The following is a 20143-nucleotide window of genomic DNA, read 5'->3' as shown; positions in this document are numbered from 1 at the left end:
TATATATCATAGTAGTATACACTGCGTATGTAAATTCACCCCTAAAAGCCTACAGTGTGGTTGAGGAGATTTACCGTATATACTGGGATGGTCAGAAATGCATTACAGATAACTAAATAAGGAGATATGTATAAATGTATGTATATTAATTATTACATTTTTTGGGATCCACTAAAACTGTGTAGCAACACCTAACTGGCATATGCATGCAAAAACTTTCATTGACATGTCGCTCTCTGTCTTGAGGTTTATGGCACCAGGCTAGCAAGTGGGAGTTCAATTCCCGCCTTAGCCATGAAAGCCAGCTGGATGACTTTGGGCCAGTCGCTCACTCTCAGCCCAACCCACTGCACAGGATTGCTATTGTGGGGTCACCCAGCTGGCTTTATAGGAGGAGGAAGGTATGTTGGATATTTCGTGGCCTTGAGTTATTTGTAAAAATAATAAAGGCAGGATAAAAGTAAATAAATAAATAAATAAGAATCAAAACTACATTTTAATCATTTTAAATAATTCTATACTCACAAATTCCCCGTGCCCACAAAATTAGATCACCATTTTATGACTACCTTTCAACTGAGATTGGAGGGATTTACAACTTCTATGTGTGTATTGCCCTGCCCATTCGTAGGAGGAAACAGTGGCTGACGTCCCTGTACTCCCTCCTTCCTCTTGGGGTTGGTTTGTTTTTTTGGACAGAGTTCAGTTGAGGGAAGGCAAGCAGCTAGTCAGATAAAAGAGAGGAGAGAGAAGGGAGGGAGGGAGAAAATGAGAGAGAGGGGGGGGGAGAGAGAGAGAGAACAAGAGAGAAAACAAAAACAGAAATCAAGCAGAACAACTTGGGGGATGAAGGGTTTTCCTTAGCTCTGGAGGAATAGTGAACAGCATTAAACAGAAATAAAAGCAATAATAAAAATAAAAATGAAGAAGGCCAAGGGCATAACACAAGGGTCACACTGAGGGAAAGAAAGAGAGCTGGTGGAGTAAACTTGGGATTGGACTGTTGTTTTACACCCCATCAGAAATAAGAGAATTTCTGATTAGAAGAGATGACAGGTGAAAACTGGAAGGTGCAGTAACATGAATGTCCACAATAATGTCAGTGATCTTGCAACTAACTCAGCAATTCTGCAGGACTAAAGGTGTCAGGATTCTGACCGATGCCCTAATTAAATCATGAGCCTCGAGCCAAGTTTGAAAAGAAATCCAGTTATTTATTAGGAGCTTCATGTTGGCACGTTCCAAGTGAAGCCAACTCTGAACCCACGTAATTTATTTTCCAGCTCTGACCCTGTTTCTCCCCTCCCACCAAGATGTGTCTTCAGTCACATTCTCCAATGAAGCAATTTTGTGGGTTGTAGAGATCACTCCCCTCCGGCCACTGTGGGTGACCGTGGAGGCGGCCTTGACAGACATACAGCTGGAATGTGCTTTTGTTTTGACTGATGTGCTGCAGAGTTCGTTTTCCCATCCCCCTTGCCTATGGCAACTTGTGAGCAGGCCAGGGACGCTTTGCGAGTTGACATAAAGGTGCTGGTGAAAGGCAGGAGGATTCCAGAAGCCAGACATTCCAGAAGACAAATGCTGTCAAAATGCAGAATTGGACAGGAGGAGGTTCTCCTGTCACCAGCCTCCACTCAATAAAGGTAGTCCTCGACTTACAATAATTCATTTAGTGACCATTCAAAGTTACAATGGCACTGAAAAAAGTGACATGTTTATTTTTCACAGTTACAACCTTTGCAGCATCCCCATGATCAGGTGATCAAAATTCAGATGCTTGGCAACTGGTTCATGCTTATGACTGTTGCTGTGTCCCAAGGTCATGTGATCACCTTTTGTGATCTTCTGACAAGCAAAGTCAATGAGAAAACCAGATTCACTTAAAAACTGGGTTACTAACTTATCAACTGCAATGATTCACTTAACAACTAAGGCAAGAAAGGTCATAAAACAGGACAAAACTCACTTAACACGTCTCACTTAACAACAGAAATCTTGGGCTCACTTGTGGTAACAAATTGAGGACTACCTGTACCCAGTCAACTTGAGGCCATATAAGTAACTGTGATACAGAATGGGTTGTAAGAACTGGGGGTTGGGGTGAGTTAAAGGGCTCAAGAGTTAAGGTTCCGGAGAAAGTTAAAAGGAAAAATACATTAGAATATTTAAAATAGTTATAGTAGGAAGAAAATATTGCGTTGGAAATATGGGGCCATAATAAGTGGACAGACTGCAGAATGGTGAATAAAGTAGAACTAAATAGAGAGGGAATAATTCCTGGGAATAAGAAAAGCAAAATAAAGACTAAGAAAAAACAAAACAAACTCTTTTCATTATAGAGGAATTTTTATGCTGAAAGATAATAATTTTCTTTCTGAAGAGACTTGTCTCTTGCCTGGCTTGGGCACCATCTCCCCAAGAAAATCCACAGGACCATTTGTGTTTGTATTGGTTTTAAACTCGGTACAACAAGGACAGAAGTGCACAAGCAAGAAATTAATATTACAGTATTTTCTATTTATCCTATTACAAGAATTATGGTTCCAACAGACCAATGCTATTTCTAATCCGTATTTAATAACATGCTAGGAAACCAACTAAAGATCATACACCAATAAGGAAAAAATATAGCCTTGTTAAATTCTTAAAGGGAATTATTTTAACAAAAGAGCATTGTATTCTGGAACACATTATAAGGCTGGGAAAAGGAGATTAACTGGTATTTTAATTACATGTCCTTTAATTACATATCCTTTATACGGTCTCTGCTATCCTTAGTGTAAATATCATTTAAAATAAAAATCCGTAATGAACTGTAAATAAATACCCTTAATAATATGGGAAGTGGGGAGTTGAAACCAACAGCAATGAGACAAAAATGGGGAAACAATCCAAGACTGATAATCCTAACCTCTGCTCTAGAACGAAATGAAATTAAACATGAAAAGCAGGTAGTCTTTGCTTGTGAGCTGGAGTTTTAAAGTTTTTACTTATCTTGGTTATATATTATGAATTTCACCAAAATTTAAATATTGAGAAAGGAATTGAAAATAATGAAAGGAAATCAGTAAAAGGTTACAAGCATAACTTGTTCTAACACCCCTCTGCTGGGAGGATATAGGAGGGGTCATGTAGGCATCTAATCCAATCATTTGCTCAGAGGAATCTAGATTACAATGTCCCCCCAAAAATGACTTCCCATGTTTGGGGCTTTAACAAGCCAGTAAGAAGTCACTCTCCAGATCATTCTCTTGGTTTATCATTTGTATTTTCTCCATCAGATAAGGTTTGTTTCAAGTCTTTATTCTGTAGATCTTCTAAAGCAGTCTCTTTCAGAGCTGTCATTTCTTTTTTAATATCTTTGGGACATAATCTTGTTGTATATCCATAGAAACAGAAAACATAGTTGGCGTTGTAATGATGAAAGATGAATGAAGTTCAGAAATACTTTACGTGTGTGTGTGTGTGTGTGTGTGTGTGTGTGTGTGTGTGTGTCTTCAAATTAGTTTATGAATCCTGGCAACTGTAAGGATAAGTCCCTGCAGTTTTCTTGGCAAGATTTTGGAAATGGTTTGCCATTGCCTGCTTTCTAGGGCTGAGAGAAAGTGACTGGCCCAGTCACTGAACTACTTTTGTGTGATTAGAACGCACCACCTTCCAGTTTCTAGCCTGGTGCCTTAATTACTTCACCAAACTGGTTCTCAAGTAGCTGGCTTGCCGATTCTTTTTAAAAAATATATATTTGAAGAAATCTATCTGTAGTTCTCAGCACTTTTTGCCAACTTCAACTCACCATGACTTTTAGCTTTTCTGATATCATCAATGCCATGCTAAATGCCTGTCTTTTAAGGTACAAAGACTATATATTGCAGTATAACACTGAAAAGTGCTGTCAAATGAAAAATCCTACAGAAATTCTGTTTAAATCCTCTGAGGCAAAAAAAAAGATTTGCCTTAAGCAAATATCAGTATGATCTCACATTCTATTTCTGTCATTAATAGTGCTTTAAGCAGTATATGGAAAGAACACTGCGGACCAGTGGATCTGAGAGATATAACATCTTTATTTCAGATTCTGAGCTAACAGACTAATAAAGATACACCCGGATAGTGTACCAGAATAGCTCCCTTGCAGCACCCTACAAAGGAACAGTTGTGTATAGATACTGGTGGATCCAGCTTTGCTTCCTTTTCCTCAAATTTGGAGTCAGAACTGACTCTCCCCAAATCACAATATATATACATATACATACATACATACATACATACATACATACATACATACATACATACATACATATATATATATATATTCCACAGAAGTAAGCTAAAGAAGTAGGAATATATCCTTCAGAGTTTGATAGCTACAAATGTTTTCAATGCTGCACAACAAAAAGATGCATTGGCTAAAAGATATTAGGCAATCAACCCTTCCTGCCTTTATTGACAACAATCTACTTCATTTATGTTATTCCCAACTGAATTTCATGCTTTCATTTTCCCTGGAGGATCACATCCTGAACACATAGATCAGATTAATTACTCCCCTGCATCAATATTGTACAGCCTACAGTTCGTCTCTTAAGAAGAAATAACAGATACAAATACTGGATGACTGTGTGATTAGCAGCAATATTTCTCAATCATTCACTTACATATTATAAAAATAAGTTTAATTTAGAAATTACATACAACTATAACTGCAATCCAATCTAAAAGGACAACCAAATTATTCATGTACAACAAAAAAATTACTTAGCACACAGAAGAATAATATTTACTGTAGATTAAATGTAAAGGAATGGTTTTGTTACATTTCTAAATTGACAGCAGAATTACAGGACAGTATAAACATACTAAATAAAGCATAAGTACATAATAACAGGTAATCATAGAGCAGAACTGATTAAGATATAACATATACTACACTTAGAATGCATCAGACTAGAGAAGGTTGTTCCATGCAGGGGTGGGTTCTACTTACCTTTACTACCAGTTTGCAGCGGGATTGTGTGCGTGCTTGCTTCTGCGCATGCGCACAAGCTTCCTGATGACGTCGGGGTCAGTGGGCAGAGGCTCCCCCCAGTTTTACTACCGGTTCGCAAGAACTGGTCCGACCGGGGGCAACCCACCACTGGTTCCATGGTTACTCAATAGAAAAAAGTGAAGAGAAAAACTTCCATATCCACAAAAATAATTAAGCCTACTACATTTTAGAAATCTAACAGAGTATTTTACCCATGATTTTTTAAAAAAATATTTATACAATGAGATATGAAGTTTCACATAGATTTCTGCTGCAAAAAATCTAGAGAATCACTAGAAGGCAACAAAGAATTTTCGGTATCTCTCTGCTGCCTTCTGCTCTCTGCGGTCATCTGGACTTGACAGCCCAGATCTGATAGCCTAAAATCTGATGGGAAAAGCATTTGTTTCCCAGGACTCTTATTCCCAGTACAAGGGCATAAGTATAACTAGCTTATCAGCAGCAGAGGTATTGATTTAGTAATCTCTTGGCAGAAAGCATTTTCACCTTTCATTAGTACAGGTATAAACATAGCAGAAATGAAAATTCATATTGTTCTTTACTACATCATGGGTTTTTACTATCAACACAATCAGATAACCTTCATATGTTATTTCTATAACAGAGTTTAAAATAACTAGGCTGTACAGAACAAAAGCTATGTGATCCTTTCAGATAACAAGATGCCAGTGTACCATGGCTCCAAATATTTATTGGCTGCAAATAAATAAACCCATTTGCGTTCGTTATAAGAGTTCGTTATAATTTCCAGTGATTCTGAACATTTTCTTCGTTGGCATTTCCTACTATTGAACTAGGAACTTCTTAAATTTCTACATACATTTGGGGTTGGGGGAAGGTAATTCTTTCCCCAACATAAAAGTAAATCTTTACTTTTACTTCTCAGAGAAGAGGGGCAGCAGCAGAAGTCTGTTGCATACTGTAAATACTGAGTGATTCTTAAGATGATACCTGCCAGATGTAGTTTCGAATCTGTAAAAGTAATACCCAACAATTTTGTCTGGTATCAAGTTCAGGAAGACTGCTGTAGTTTGATAATATATCTGAGGGGAAATCTAGAAGAACTACAAAATACAGAATAACAAAGTTGGAAGGGACCTTGAAGGTCTTCTTGTCCAACCCTCTGCCCAAGCAAAAGACTCTATACTGTTTCAGACTGTCCAATCTTCTTAAAACCTCCAGTGATGGAACATTCACAACTTCTGAAGGCAAGCTGTCCTAGTGATTAATTGTTCACTCCTTAATCTAGTCTGGATCTCTCTTTGATAAGTTTGATAACCTTTGATAGGTTGACCTCCTCTTCTCTGTGGCAGCTCCTCAAATATTGGAAGACTGTTTTCACGTCACCTCTAGTCCTTCTTTTCGTTAAACTAGACATACCCAGTTCCTACAACTGTTCATCAGACGGTTTAGTCTCCAGACCCCTAATAATCTTTGTTGCTTTTCTTTCCACTCTTTCTAGAATCTCAACATCTTTTTATAACATGATGACCAGTGCTGGAACAGTATTCCAAGTGTGGTCCTACCAAGGCAGTATACAGCAGTATTAATACTTCATGTGACCTTGATACTATTTCTCTGTCACAAGATTAAATAATGGGAAATAATTTTTTCCAGGGTAGATACAAAGAAGAACCAAATTTCTTCCAAATACTTGTTTCTATTTATTTGTTTGTTTGTTTAATTTATATGCCACCCATCTCACTGTTGTATGATAGTGATTTAGGGAAGCATATAGAATGATAAAAATATAACATAAAAAGTTAAAAATTAAGTAAGATTAAATAAAGATAAAAACCAAGAGAATAGGAGACATGGGAGTGGGGATCTTCTCATTACTCCCTCAGTCAACTCCAGCACAGAGCACCCCTATTAGGGCCCCAAGCCAGTCAGCAGAGCCAGGTTCTTAAGGTCCTTCCAGAAGACATCTCTGGAGGGAGAATATTCCAAAGGGCAGGGCCACAGCAGAAAAGGCACTTCTCTTGGATCCCACCAGCTGAAATTCTTTGGCAGATAAGATCCAAAGTAGGCCTCTTCTGCTGGAGTGAGTAGGTCAGGACAATCCCAATGGGGAGACATTCTGTCAAGGCAAATAGGACAGAATTTCAAGGCAGTGGAATCTTTGGAGTCTTTCAACTTTTACAAAATAGTAATAAGCATCATAGCACCTGTGGCTGCCATGGCATCTATAATACCTCTCTTTGGTATTCTAGAACTTCATAATTAAATAACACTATTTAAAAAAACCAAAAATGTTGAAAATCTTACATGATGTCAATGCTCAGGTCATGGCTATCACTTTTAAAAACAAATTAATGCCCACCATCTGAAAATTTGCAAATCTTATTATAAAACTATGTACTAACTCAAAACCAGAAGCATTTTAATTTTTAGAAGTCAATGAAATACTTTCAAACCACCTAAGCCAAACTTGTATAAAATCCATCATTTTCCACCTAAATCTTTCAATTAAATATGTTCACATGGATTTTTTTAATGCACCATAATACAACACAACTTAGTAATGTCACAAAACAAGGATTATTTTAACACAGCAAATTGGTAATTAAGAATCAAGTCTTCAGATACAACAAAGCTAAAACAATTTCCCTAGGATGCATTTCCTAAGATCATCCTCCATGAACACAGCTGTTAAGTTTTAAGTCATATGGTTAAGCATACTGTATTGTATAAGCCAACCAATCTCAAGATGATAGTTGTAACATGTAAATAAATGGGGAAAGGTACTTTCTATCAAATCATATGAAAACTCTATTGACTTCAATGAAACTTTTTTGGGGGAGAGGGTGCCTTTGAGTCATTATTGAATCCTGGTGACTGCCTGGACAAGTCCCTAGAGTTTTTTTTGGCAAACTATTTCGGAAGTGGTTTGCCATTATCTCTTTTCTAGGGCTTAGCAAGAGAATGACTGGCCCAAGGTCACCCATCTGGCTTTGTGCCTAAGGCAGGACTAGAACTCACAGTCTCTCAGTTTCTAGCCCAGTGCCTAAACTACTACAACACAACTGGGTCTCTCCAATGGAACTTCTAACTTAGTGTGAATTCAATGTAAGTTCTAAATAAATCTGTAAGTATTTAAAATGTCAATTTCCAATATCTAACAAATAACTTTTAACAATTTACAAGTATAATTTTCAAAAATGTCAACAGATAATTAAATAAATGACCAGGTATGTTAGGCCTAATGTAAATTGAGAAAATACTCTATTTTAACTAACAAACAATGAAACAAATAATGCTATAGGAAGCAGCCCAAAGAGCTTAAAATGCCACAATCACATGAGGGTTATGAAAGGAATTTATAATTCCAGCTTTCCCTAAGCTGCATTACGAAGCCCCACATTTTTTGTTGGAATTTTTGCATTTTCTAATACAGGCTTAATATTTGCAAAATATTAAACATAAAATCAACAGGTTTAACATCTAGACTTAGGATGTCCATTGGTTCAGTTATATCCAGCCCCCATAGCCTCCAGGCACTGGAAGTTTTCTTGATAGTATCACATGTGGCCAGAGGCAGATGTTCAGCTATCATCAGTGTACCAATGGTAATTAACCCCTTGCTGATAAATGACCTTATCTAATAGCTTCATGTAGATGTTCCATAAGATCTACACAACCATAATATAGCTCTAAGCAGGTCTGAGTGATTTTATACAATAAATGCCTAAAGTAGTCTATAAAGTGACTTCCTAAAGTTTTCGAAGTTTTTGAAGTTATCGAAGAGGGCTCAAGCAACTGTAGACAGAACTGATGGCAGGTTAACTACAAATGCAATCAGCGGAAAAATAAGTATATTTTACAATATTTATCACCCCAAAGAAACTCTTAAGAAAGATCCTTCCTTACCTGCGATCAGTTAGATTTCTTCTTTATTTTCTTTCAACAGTGCTGTAGATATCTTTTCTTCCATTTAAGTTTTGAAATTCCTATAAAATCCTTGGAACCTACAGGATAACTCACATTGAGAGTCCAGATGGATCCAAGCAACCATCACTCTCTTATTCCAAACAGTAACTAAGGCCTCAATTAGCTGAGCAGTCCTAAGCATCTTCTGAAACCAGTGGACCAGTTGAATAGGTCCTTCCTCCCTGCACCACAAGCAGCCACAGAGAACTTTGAGTGGTCTGTCCATGACAAGGAACTGGTGGCAACATCCCCCAACTTCAGATCACTTTATTATTGCCTTGCCACAAAAACCAAATCTAGTGTGTGACCTTTTTGTGAATCAGGTGATCAATAAACTTGGTCATGGCCATGCTGGCTACGAAATCCCAAACCACCTCAGATTGGGCAGGTTGAAGTTTTCCAGAACCATAACTTAAAAATATATGTTTTATGGGGTGCCTGTGGAAACTGCTAATCCATATCCTTTCTGAGAAATTACAACCATATATGTACCTAAAAGCCATCAAGCATATGATTTACTTTAAGAGAACATCTGGATCTGAATTTTTGTCAGTAGGAAATTGATTCTACCATTGCAAAATAACAGGAAAGTTTTTTGAAAACTTTGAAATTCCAGAACCAGCACTTTTATAGTCAGTGTGCCATGCCCACTTTATCATTATTAGTAGTCAGACAATGACAAAGACCCTATCTTTAACTTACTGAGTTTGTATTATTATAAATACTTAGTACATAGCGTGCTGACTTTGTAAAACTGCTTAGAAAGGGCTGTAAAGCACTGGGAAGCAGTATGTAAGTCTAAGTGCTATTCCTATTAACAGTGTAGCATTTTCCTACTCCTGCTGTGCCAGTTACAAGCCTTTAATTATTTCTTTACTTGAAGCAAGGCAATTCATGCCTTTTAACTGAACTATTAGTTCTCACAGCTGTGCTGTCTTTGAGAAAATACTTCAGAAACAAATGTTTCTGGCTGCATGAATGTGCAACAGCTGCCTACTGTTCGTTAAACTGCTTTTTTTCATGTTTCCAATGAGCAAAGAGAAAGACACTAATGTTTTAAGAAACCAACTCATTAAAGTTAATGAAACTTTTAAAACAGCAGTACCTTTATCAGCAGCTTGAAAAAAATTAGAATACTTTATTGAAGAACCGACAGGTGCCCTGTTTGCATGTGGTCCAAATATTTTTTTCTGAATTATTGCATGTATTTATTTATTTATTTAACATATATAGTAATTTGTCCAACAAGGCACGCTGGGCAGCGGACAGGTAACAGCAACAACCATAATCCATAACATTTTAAAATAGCATAAAAGAAATAGCAATTAAGGCCCCTAAACCTGCACCCACATCAAAGCTCCATTAGCACCCTGGTCCAGTGCCCAGGGCAAAATCCAGGACTTTATGGCCTTGAGGAAGCCTATCAAGTCAGCAACCCCCATGCCTCAAAACAGGTGTTCATTTAATGATGGTTTGAAGCTAAAGAAAAGGTGATGATCCATCCTTGAAGTCACAACCATCACCCCAGCCCTACAGTCACATGATCACAATTCAGGCATTTAGGCAACCAGCTCACATTTATACAATGGTTGCAACATTTGGCAATCATACAATCGAAATTTGCTATGTTTCCGGCCAGTTTCCAACCAAGGTCAATTGAGGAAACTGGATTCACTTAACAACCGCATGATTCACTTAACAGCTTCATGATTCACTTAATGACTATGGTAAAAATGGCCATAAATATGGGTCCTGTCAGGTGAAAACTCGCTTTATGACTCCATTGACTTAGGATAGAAATTGCAGTCATAAATGTGGTTGTGAGGATTGCCTGTCCAGAGAATACAGGTAGTCCTCCGCTTAGAACAGTCCATTTAGTGACCATTCAAAGTTACAACAGTACTGAAAAAAGTGACTTATTGCTGTTTTTCAGTTACAACCTTTGCAGCATCCCCATAAACATGCGATCAAAATTCAGATGTTTGGCAACTGACTCATATTTAGGACTGTTGCAGCATCCCAGGGTCATGTGATCTCTTCCTTCTGACAAGCAAAGTCAATGGGGAAGCCATATTCACATCAACCAGATTACTATCTTATCAGCTGCACTGATTCAGTTAACAACTGTGGCAAAAAATGTCATAAAATGGGACAAAACTCACTTAACAAATTCTCACTTAATAACAGGGGTTCACCCCAGTTCCAGTGAACTGGTAGTGATAAAAACTATAGGTTCAAGAGAACCGGTAGTTTAAAAAAGCTACCGGTTCATCTGAACCGGTATTTCCAACAATCAGCTGTGCCGCATGGCTTATATTAGTGTTCTGCCCTCCTCCGCCTCCGTCCGAATGATGGCTTAATTAGCCGGCACTATCAGCTCTGGCAGCAAAACAGCCAGCATCTGCCAAGAGCCGTTATTTTCCACGACGCTGGTGAGTCACAAACTTCAGCTCTAGTCAATCAGTGGATTTGCCTGTTACAAAGAGACACACCAGCTCTCGCTGCCTTTTATATCCTGTGGGGTATGGATCCATGACTCAGCACTTCCTAGGCCTGCCCCACCCTTGCTTCTTTTGTTCCCCCCTCTCCTGCCTACGAAACCTAGGATTCAACCATGCCTGATTGCTGTCAGCTGGGTCTGCAGGCATGGCGGTGGGGGGGGGGAAGAGTCAGGGGATGGAGGCCTCGTTATCTCTTTCACCTGGCCTGCTTCTGGCTCCTGGAGCTGAGCCAGGGAAGCTGGTGCTCCCAAGGTAAGTCCTGACGGCCCTTCCCCCTCACTGTCCAAGTCACTTTCTGGCAGCAGGGCCGGTTTGGGGGGCGCAGACAAAACAATTAGCTAGAAAGCAGGAAATCCTGCTTTCTAGCAAAGCTAAATCGCGTGGCACAGCTGTTCCCCCTTCTCGCTGCTCTACTTACCTAGGGAAGTCTTCTTTCTCCACGTGAAGCATATTTTTGGCGGGTGCTGTGTATGCATGCGTAGCATGCTTTTGGTGTGCGCTGCGCAGGTGTGCATGCAGCATGCTTTTGCCACGTGCTGTGCATGCGTGTGCGCAGCACGCATTTGACATGCAAGGCGCATGCGCGGCCAGGAAACTGGTGACAAACTGGTTCAGATTTCACCACTGCTTAACGTAAATTTTGGGCTCAATTGTGGTCATAAATTGAGGACTACCAGTACAGTAGCTATATTAAAATAAAAGTTGAATATGAAAATCATTGAAAAATTTGGTCACTGTTATTTCTTATATCTTAGTACAGTAGTATGGATTGAGTGTAAATAATATTCTCATTATTTCTCTAGATTTTTAAAAAAATTCTAATAATATTCACATTAAATTCATGAAATGCATATTTTTTCACCCATTTGAATCATGTACACAATTGTAAACTATAACCTCAACAACATATATCTGCCAATATTTGGGTTAAAGCTTCTCATATTTTCCACTTGTCTTGTTAGTTGGTAAGTCATGTCCAAACCATCGCGACCCCATGGACACTTTTTTCTTTCTTTTTCTTTTATGTACACTGAGAGCATATGCACCAAAACAAATTCCTTGTGTGTCCAATCACACTTGGCCAATAAATTCTGTTCTATTTTTCTATTTTTTCCTCCAGGCCTTCCTGTCCTCTACCATCCCCGGAGACCATTTAAGCTCATGCAGACCTCTTCAGTGACTCTCTGTCCAGCTACTTCATTCTCTGCCTTCCCCTTCTTCTTTTGCTATCTTTTTCACTACTTTTTCTGCTATTTAATAGACTGCATACTCCATGCAATAATAAGTAAGTTTTTCATACTATCATGGATTTATGTCCCAAACTATCAAGTTGAAGAAAAAAGGATAGCTTTGCATTGTAGTCTTCTAGAATCTTCTCCATACCTAATGCTGGCTGGCAATATTGGAATTTTACTCTGAATACATCTTGAAGATACTAGATTTAGAGACATGATACAAAGATAAACACCCCATGTTTACACCATGTCCCCCACAGGATAAACAGATAACATGTCTGTTAAAAGAATTTCCTAAGTTTTCTATTGTTTCTAATGAACATTTTGATGTACACTTCTGAGGATGCTTTCCACTCAGCTTATTTCTAAAAGTATTCTTTTGGATTCATGATGATAATTATTGACACTCTAGAAAAACAATACTGTTATCAATAATTAACTAAAAACTGTTATCAACCATAGATCTCCCTGAAGCTAAGCAGTAGAATTTGGTCCCAAGTCTTCACCCCCAAGTTCAAACCAACAATGAAAACTCTCACAATCTTACTGGCAAGTTCAGCAGAATACAAATAAATACAGAATATTTAGTTTCTTGCCTATTTCAAACCTTTATATTTAATTCACTAAATGATAAATTGATTATGCTGTGGAGATTCTAAACTAGATCCTGTCAAAACTTTAGGTGTGATCTCTAAAGCATTGAAGCCATCAATATATAACTTCCATCCACGCACACAGGATTCTACTCAAAAGAATAAGTTATAGACAAGTAAACATAGTGCAGTTTAAAGGAAAAAAATGCTAACTAAAGAGAAGGTCCCTGATACCAAAGTCTAGTTACTTAACTGGCCCAAAGTTGTAGCTTATTCAATTAATTTAATTAAAAAGCAGCCAATCTACAATATCACCATTTTTATTATTCCTGATGCCAGAAGCTGCCGTTCCGAGAGCAATATTCTGCGATGGCTAAGGACCCCAATTATTACGTAGTATCCTTACTTTTACAAAGAGAGAAATGTCATGTTCCTGTTTCTCTTGCTCAGTCGCATCGTGGGGGACGGTCTGCTTTCCTTCTACAGTCGCTTCTTCTTCTTCTTCTCTTCCTTGAAGGCCATTCAGCCCCAGAGCATCTACTTCTTCAGCCCCTTCGGCGGATCCGTCAACAGGCTCACCCTGCTGTATGTGGCTGCTGAGTTCATCGGCCTCTCCCGGAGATCCCACCGCTCCAGAATCGGCGGGCTGCTGCTGCTGCTGCTGCTGCTCCTCCTCCTCCTCCTCCCCCTCCTCTTCCTCCGCACTCGCCTCAGGATTATCCTGGGCGCCAGCTTCCTCTATACTGGCATCTGGCGCTGGTGGGCTTTTCTGGTTTACTTCTGCCGCTTCCACCGCGAGATCCTCCTCTGCCGCCAGAGTTTCTTCAACGGGGCTCTCGCTAGGAGGGCTGTCTCCCCGCAGAGTCTCCTCTCCGGTCCGCCACTGCTCCTCCAGCTGGATATTACTATCCGCCTCGCCTTCTTCTTGTCCTCCTTCTTCTTCGGCAACTTCAGGAGATTCTTTTTCGGAGCCTTTTTCGGCCGCGTCTTCTTCTTCTCTCTCATCCTCAGCGCGCTCTTCCAATCCTGGGATTTGCTCAGCTGTGTTCCTTTCCTCCGCGGGCTCCTCTCCTTCGGAGGCGTCTTCTGCCTCGGTCGGGCTTGCCCTTCGGCCCTTGGCCGACTCTCCTATCGGTTGCGGAGGCTCCTCGGGGACAGGAGCGTCTGCCCAGGTATCGCCCTCAGATTCTTCCTCAGGGCTTTCCGCGCTAGTTGTTTCTTCTGCGCTCGGACTGCCTGCTGGTTCAACTTGTTCTGCAGGTGGCCCCGCTAAACTCGCCTGATCCTCGTCCTCGGTCTTTGGGGTCGCCTCTCCGCTGCTCTGGCTCGGAGAACTCGTCTCGTGGTTCCCACCTTCTTCCTCCCGGGCTGTTTCTTCAGATGCTTCTTTCAGAGGGTCGCCCTCCTCGGCGGTGCAGGCGGGGCGCTCCTTCGCCTCCTCGTCTTCGTCTGAGCCCACCGGCGTTCCATTTTCGCCCACACCTCCCTTTAACGCTTCTTCTTTATTTTCGGCCGGAGCCGGCGGTTCGAGCGACTCTCGCGCCTCTGCCATGCTGACCTCCTCAGGAAAAAGACGGACCAATTGCAGGTGGCAGGTTTGCCTCCTCGCTGCTAAGAGCGCCGAGCTCTTGGCCGGCTCGCCCTCTCGCAATGGCGACTCTGTCCTCCCCGCGCTCTGTGTGGGGATTAAGACTAAGACTTGCCCAGCCCCAAGGGTCACATTCTTTACTCTCCACTAGGTAGCCTGCCCGAGGGGTGCGCGCATGCTCAAAAGCAACCGGTGAAGCTGCCGTCCTCACCTTCGCCTTTCCAGGGCGCTGAGGGAGAAAAGCCTAAAAAAGGGAAAGGAGCAAAGAGGGGGCCAAACCTTTATCCCCAAACTTCCTACCTAAGGCTGCACTTTTTTTCCAAGTATTCTTTAGGGTTCTACCTGATTTTGCGTTCCTTATCTTGTTTTGAAAATACTAACAAGCCTGTAACTATAGAGGTAGAGACAATCACCATATCCTCTTTAGAAAATGGTTTTGGGGGAGGGGAAACTGGTATGAAATCTACTTGAAGAGATTTGGATTGCCCTGTCCCTCTCTGGATTCAGGTCTGCGTGTCTTCATCTACATAGATACTGAATGCACGTTAGAAGAGATGTTTTCTGATGTGTCATAAATACATGGGACTCAACGCACATTTATTTATTTATTTGTTTGTTTGTTTGTTTATTTATTTAGTCGCAACAGTATACATAAGCATAAGCATGAAAATAACTATATAATATATAAGCATATATATAAGCATGAGTATGTAATAACTATATTAATTGGGTATAATGAAAGGAAACAATAGGACAGGAACAGTAGGCACTTTTGTGCTCTTATGCACGCCCCTTATAGTCCTCTTAGGAATGGAGTGAGATCAATAGTAGACAGTTTTTGGTTAAAGCTTTGGAGATTTTGAGAAGAGACCAGAGAGTCAGGTAGTGTGTTCCAAGTATTAATAACTCTGTTATTAATAACTCATATTTTCTGCAATCAAGATTGAAGCGGTTAACATTGTTTAAATCTATTGGTTACTCTTGTATTGTTGTGATTGTAAATAAAAACTTATTTACAGCATATAGATTGCTATTTACAAACTTTTAAAGTGGAAACTATTGGCAGGGATGGGGAATGATTTGGTGTTTTTTTTAAAAAGAAAAGTAGTATGATGGAATATGAATGTTAAGTTTTCAGTAGTCTTAATACATCACTTTTTTTAAAAAAAGTCCCAATCAAAAGAGAAAAAATGCCTCTGTCTCTGATGATATCACTGCTACTCATTCCTAAAAGCAGTGGCAATAAAATGGAATGAAACTTTACACTCTAAACTTAGAACCTCTGTACAGGAAATATATATGTATAAAACTTCCATTTTTTCATCTGGATTTCTTGAACTGCCTGTGATGTATAGATAGGATTGGCTTAGGATAAAGTTAGAATGGCTTCATCGGTAATGCAGATCCATCCATTTCAGTTTGTCAGAAATGGTTTCCTCTGCAGGTTCATATTTATTGGCTAAGTGCCTTAGCATAACACCACCATCACTTCACAGGTGGACTGCTATATAATATGCCCTAAATGGGGCTGTACTTGAAGACATTTGGAAGCTGTAATTGATGACAAATGTGGTGCCCAATCTAAACTGAGGCAATTCACTATTGTCATATAGCACCAATTCTGTTAGAGCAGCATGTTGGTTTGTTCCAGGTGCAATTCAAAGTGCTGATACTAATGTACCTTTGAAGTCCTACATGGTTTGGCATCTGGCTATGTCTGATACTGCCTAATTCAAAGAGAACTAGACCGACAAGTTGTGCCTATAGTGACTGTTTGCTTAGTGTTTCCACACCTCGTAAGATACAAAGAGGTGAATGTCCTCTATAGCAGCTTCTTCCCTGTGGAATGCCAGCTCCTTAGACTTAAGATCCATGCTCTGGAATTAGGTACTGAAGACCTGATTCGTTCAAAGTGTTTGGGAAGTGAGGTGTGAGTGGGTAAAATTCATAGGGTGTACAATGAATTTTGCAATAAGTTCATATGATTTATAGTTCTCTGGTTTTATTGTTATAATTATTATTTCACATTGTTAGTATGTATTAAATGTCATTATATTTTATACATTAAATTGTATTAAATTATTCATAGTAATACTATATAATTAATATTGTATGATTATTATTTTATGGTGTATTAAGTTATTACAAGTCACCTGATATTAAAGCAGTACAAAAGATATTTAATAAATGAACAAATAGAATTATACTGAGCCACTGTGAGTTTAACTACAAAGCAAAACAGCTGGAGTCTCCAACACTAAATTAAAACCCAGCCAAGCAGATGATTGCTTAGCACATAAATTACATAGTGGGAGACTGAATTTAGTGATGTGGGGATTTACTGGCAATTTCTTTTATTCATTTCTTTCAGGGTAGTCCTAGAAATATTCACAGAAGAGAAATGTGCCATGATTTAATTATATAACAAATCACTGGGTGCAGAAGGAATCTGGCTTAGCTCTGTTGTCATGTTTGTTTTAAAGATAAAAAAGATTTCTGACTGAAACCTTGGGTAGACTAACAGTTTCAAACTGCAGTTCTAAACAGAGTTCACCAAAGTAAGAAAGATTTATATTGAGTAAAATTGCACACAATTGCACTGTTATGGCAGAATCTTTTGTGGCTAATAAAGTTTTATATAGTGCATTGTTAACTACAGATGTGGCTGCTGCAAGACAGAATGTCGTTCCCAAAAGCATTCCTTCACACATCCCATTTAACAAGGGATCATTGAATTATTTGAAAGTGCAGAATAATATTACAGTACATGACATGGATTCTCACTGAATCATAATCATTGATAACCTTGCTGCTTGTTTATTAGCATAGCGGCTAGTATAATCAGATTGTAGGATAATTAAGTGACTTTCATTCTGTCATTTACAGTAGAGCCACTGTGAATAATGTAGAAAATAACATATAAAAGAAAATTTGAAAGGTTCTAATGTTGAGGTGAGTGCCTTACAAGTAGTTGCAATAATGTTGATAAGGTAAAGGTTCCCCTCGTACATGTGCTAGTCGTTCCCGAGTCTAGGGGGCAGTGCTCATCTCCATTTCAAAGTCAAAGAGCCAGTCTGTCCAAAGATGTCTCCGTGGTCATGTGGCCGGCATGACTCAACGCCAAAGGCGCACAGAACGCTGTTACCTTCCCACCAAAGGTGGTCCCTATTTTTCTACTTGCATTTTTTTTTTGCTTTCAAACTGCTAGGTTGGCAGAAGCTGGGATAAGTAACGGGAGTTCACCCCGTTACGCAACACTAGGGATTCGAACCGCTGAACTGCCGACCTTTCGATAGACAAGCTCACCGTCTTAGCCACTGAGCCACCGTGTCCCATAATGATGTTGATACACAATCCTTATAAATTTTTATAATTCTTATATTTATTATTCAAATTAGTTAACTCATATATAAACAACAAAACCCATTTTTTTCTACAAATATGAAAGCTACAATTAATAAGTAGGTTACCAATGAAAGACAGAATTTCAAGGGCAGACATATACAATCTTAAATAGATTAGCAGTATTTGCTTATGAATGTTCAGGGGTTTTTTCATGAAACAATAGATTAGCTTTACAAATAATTGCTAGAGTCAGCCAAAGTGTTGTTTGAAAGTGGTTTAAAAATTACCTTTGCAACAAGTAAAAGAATGTAGGACATAGATGCAGACATGTTTTTTTCAGGGAAGGTCAATAAACTGAGAGGTTATTTTGGTCCTATAATATGTGAACAAGTTATAATATTACCAAGCAAAATAAGCCCCTCTTTTAAAAAAATAGCATTATTGTGGAAACTCATTCTGGAAATGACAAAATATTTAATACTTAACAAGCCCAATTTTTATATAAATATGTGATATACTTGAAATATAGATTTAAGACGGGGTGAAATTCATTTACCTTCCCTACTGATTTGCAAATGTGTTTGCGCCCTCCGCGCACTCACTTCACTCGCACGCGCCATCGTCCACACATGCACAAAGCCTTCTGCACATGTGCAGAGGCTGAAATCATTTCAAAAAAGGGACGTCATGATGTCTGCATGGGTGGGTGGGGTCTCCCACAGCCACTGCTACTGGTTCGCCCGAGCCGAATAGAACTGGCTAAATTTCACCCCTGATCTAGAAGTAGAATAGAAAATGATCCATATTTTAAACAGGAGTCTTTGCAGGTTTGATTAAGATACTTATGGTATATTGAAGAGAGCATGGAAAGGTTAAGGTTGAAGTGCAATTCTTCTAACATTACCATTACTATAGGACTTGTATCAGGGGGGAAAGCCTTTTTCAGCACTGTGCGGTAGTGCCTGCAGTGCGCATGCATGGAAAGCACATATTTGGCATGCACCATGCATGTGTGCACGAAGTGTGTGTTTGGAACGCACCGCCCATGCGCACGTGTAACGAAACAGTAGCAAAGCAAACAAGCAGCAGACCTTGGAGCTATTCACCACTGACTTGTATATAATGATTCACACAGAGGGTATACTTGGTAAAACACCTTTTGTTTAGGCAGAATGTTAGGAAAAAAATTTTCATAGAAATTCTTGAAGGATGTTCAGAAATAAAAATTTGCTTAGTCTTTTTGCCACCAGGCAAACTTGCCAATATGATGAAGCAACAGAGAAACCAACCAAACCAAGAAAAAAAAATCCTGAACAAATGTTGAAAAATTGGTTATTATGCTTTACAGGCTATGTAATATTTTAAAAAATCAAATCAGACTTGCTCATTAACTTTATATGCATTGAGATGTAAACATTATTTAGATATGGAGCAAGCCACACAGGATTTTCATAAATAGATATGTTAGAACTGGTTAGGTTGGCAGTGTATTCTAGCCTGAAATCATGGAGAGTATAATAGTTCAATGAAAAGGAAATGGGAGATACCAAAAAGAGAGATATTGAAAATAGAGTCAAAAATGATCCCCATGAGATGGAAAAAAGGATAAAGCTTTAAATGACCTAATGTAGAAATTCAACTTCAAGCTGAGAAGCAAAAAGGAAACAAGGAAGCAAGGACTGATAACTAAAGAGCAAGTCAAACTCATAGTTTAAGACCATAAGGATAAAATGTGAAAAGCTAAACCTCAAAGTGAAATGAGGTTAATGAGATATAAAAAAAACATAATGAGGGATTTGCAGAAATAAATGAATAAATGAAATAATTTGTTGTGGAGGAAAGGTGGGGATTGTAAAAAGGGTAGGTATTTTGTGTCTTTTATTCCACATAATACAGATGTG

At 39.0% G+C, this 20143-nt stretch overlaps 1 protein-coding gene across 4 annotated transcripts in view; it reads right to left on the bottom strand.

The window, feature by feature from the left end:
- The window catches only part of CLIC6 (chloride intracellular channel 6), a 98312-nt gene that overhangs the window by 5917 nt on the left and 72252 nt on the right, over nt 1-20143 (bottom strand). Inside the window, exon 1 of one of the 4 annotated variants that reach the window (XM_058185102.1) lies at nt 13716-13801. The exons of the other annotated variants lie outside the window; for them this stretch is intronic. The gene's annotated coding sequence lies outside the window, so the exon portion shown is untranslated. Of the gene's footprint in view, nt 1-13715; nt 13802-20143 lie in introns of those variants that run through there. 4 annotated transcript variants of the gene reach the window in all.

The sequence above is a fragment of the Ahaetulla prasina genome, chromosome 5 (assembly GCF_028640845.1).
Source record: "Ahaetulla prasina isolate Xishuangbanna chromosome 5, ASM2864084v1, whole genome shotgun sequence".
Classification (NCBI taxonomy): domain Eukaryota; kingdom Metazoa; phylum Chordata; class Lepidosauria; order Squamata; family Colubridae; genus Ahaetulla; species Ahaetulla prasina.
Note: the sequence above shows the minus strand (reverse complement) of the source record. Positions and strands in the feature narration are given on the sequence as shown.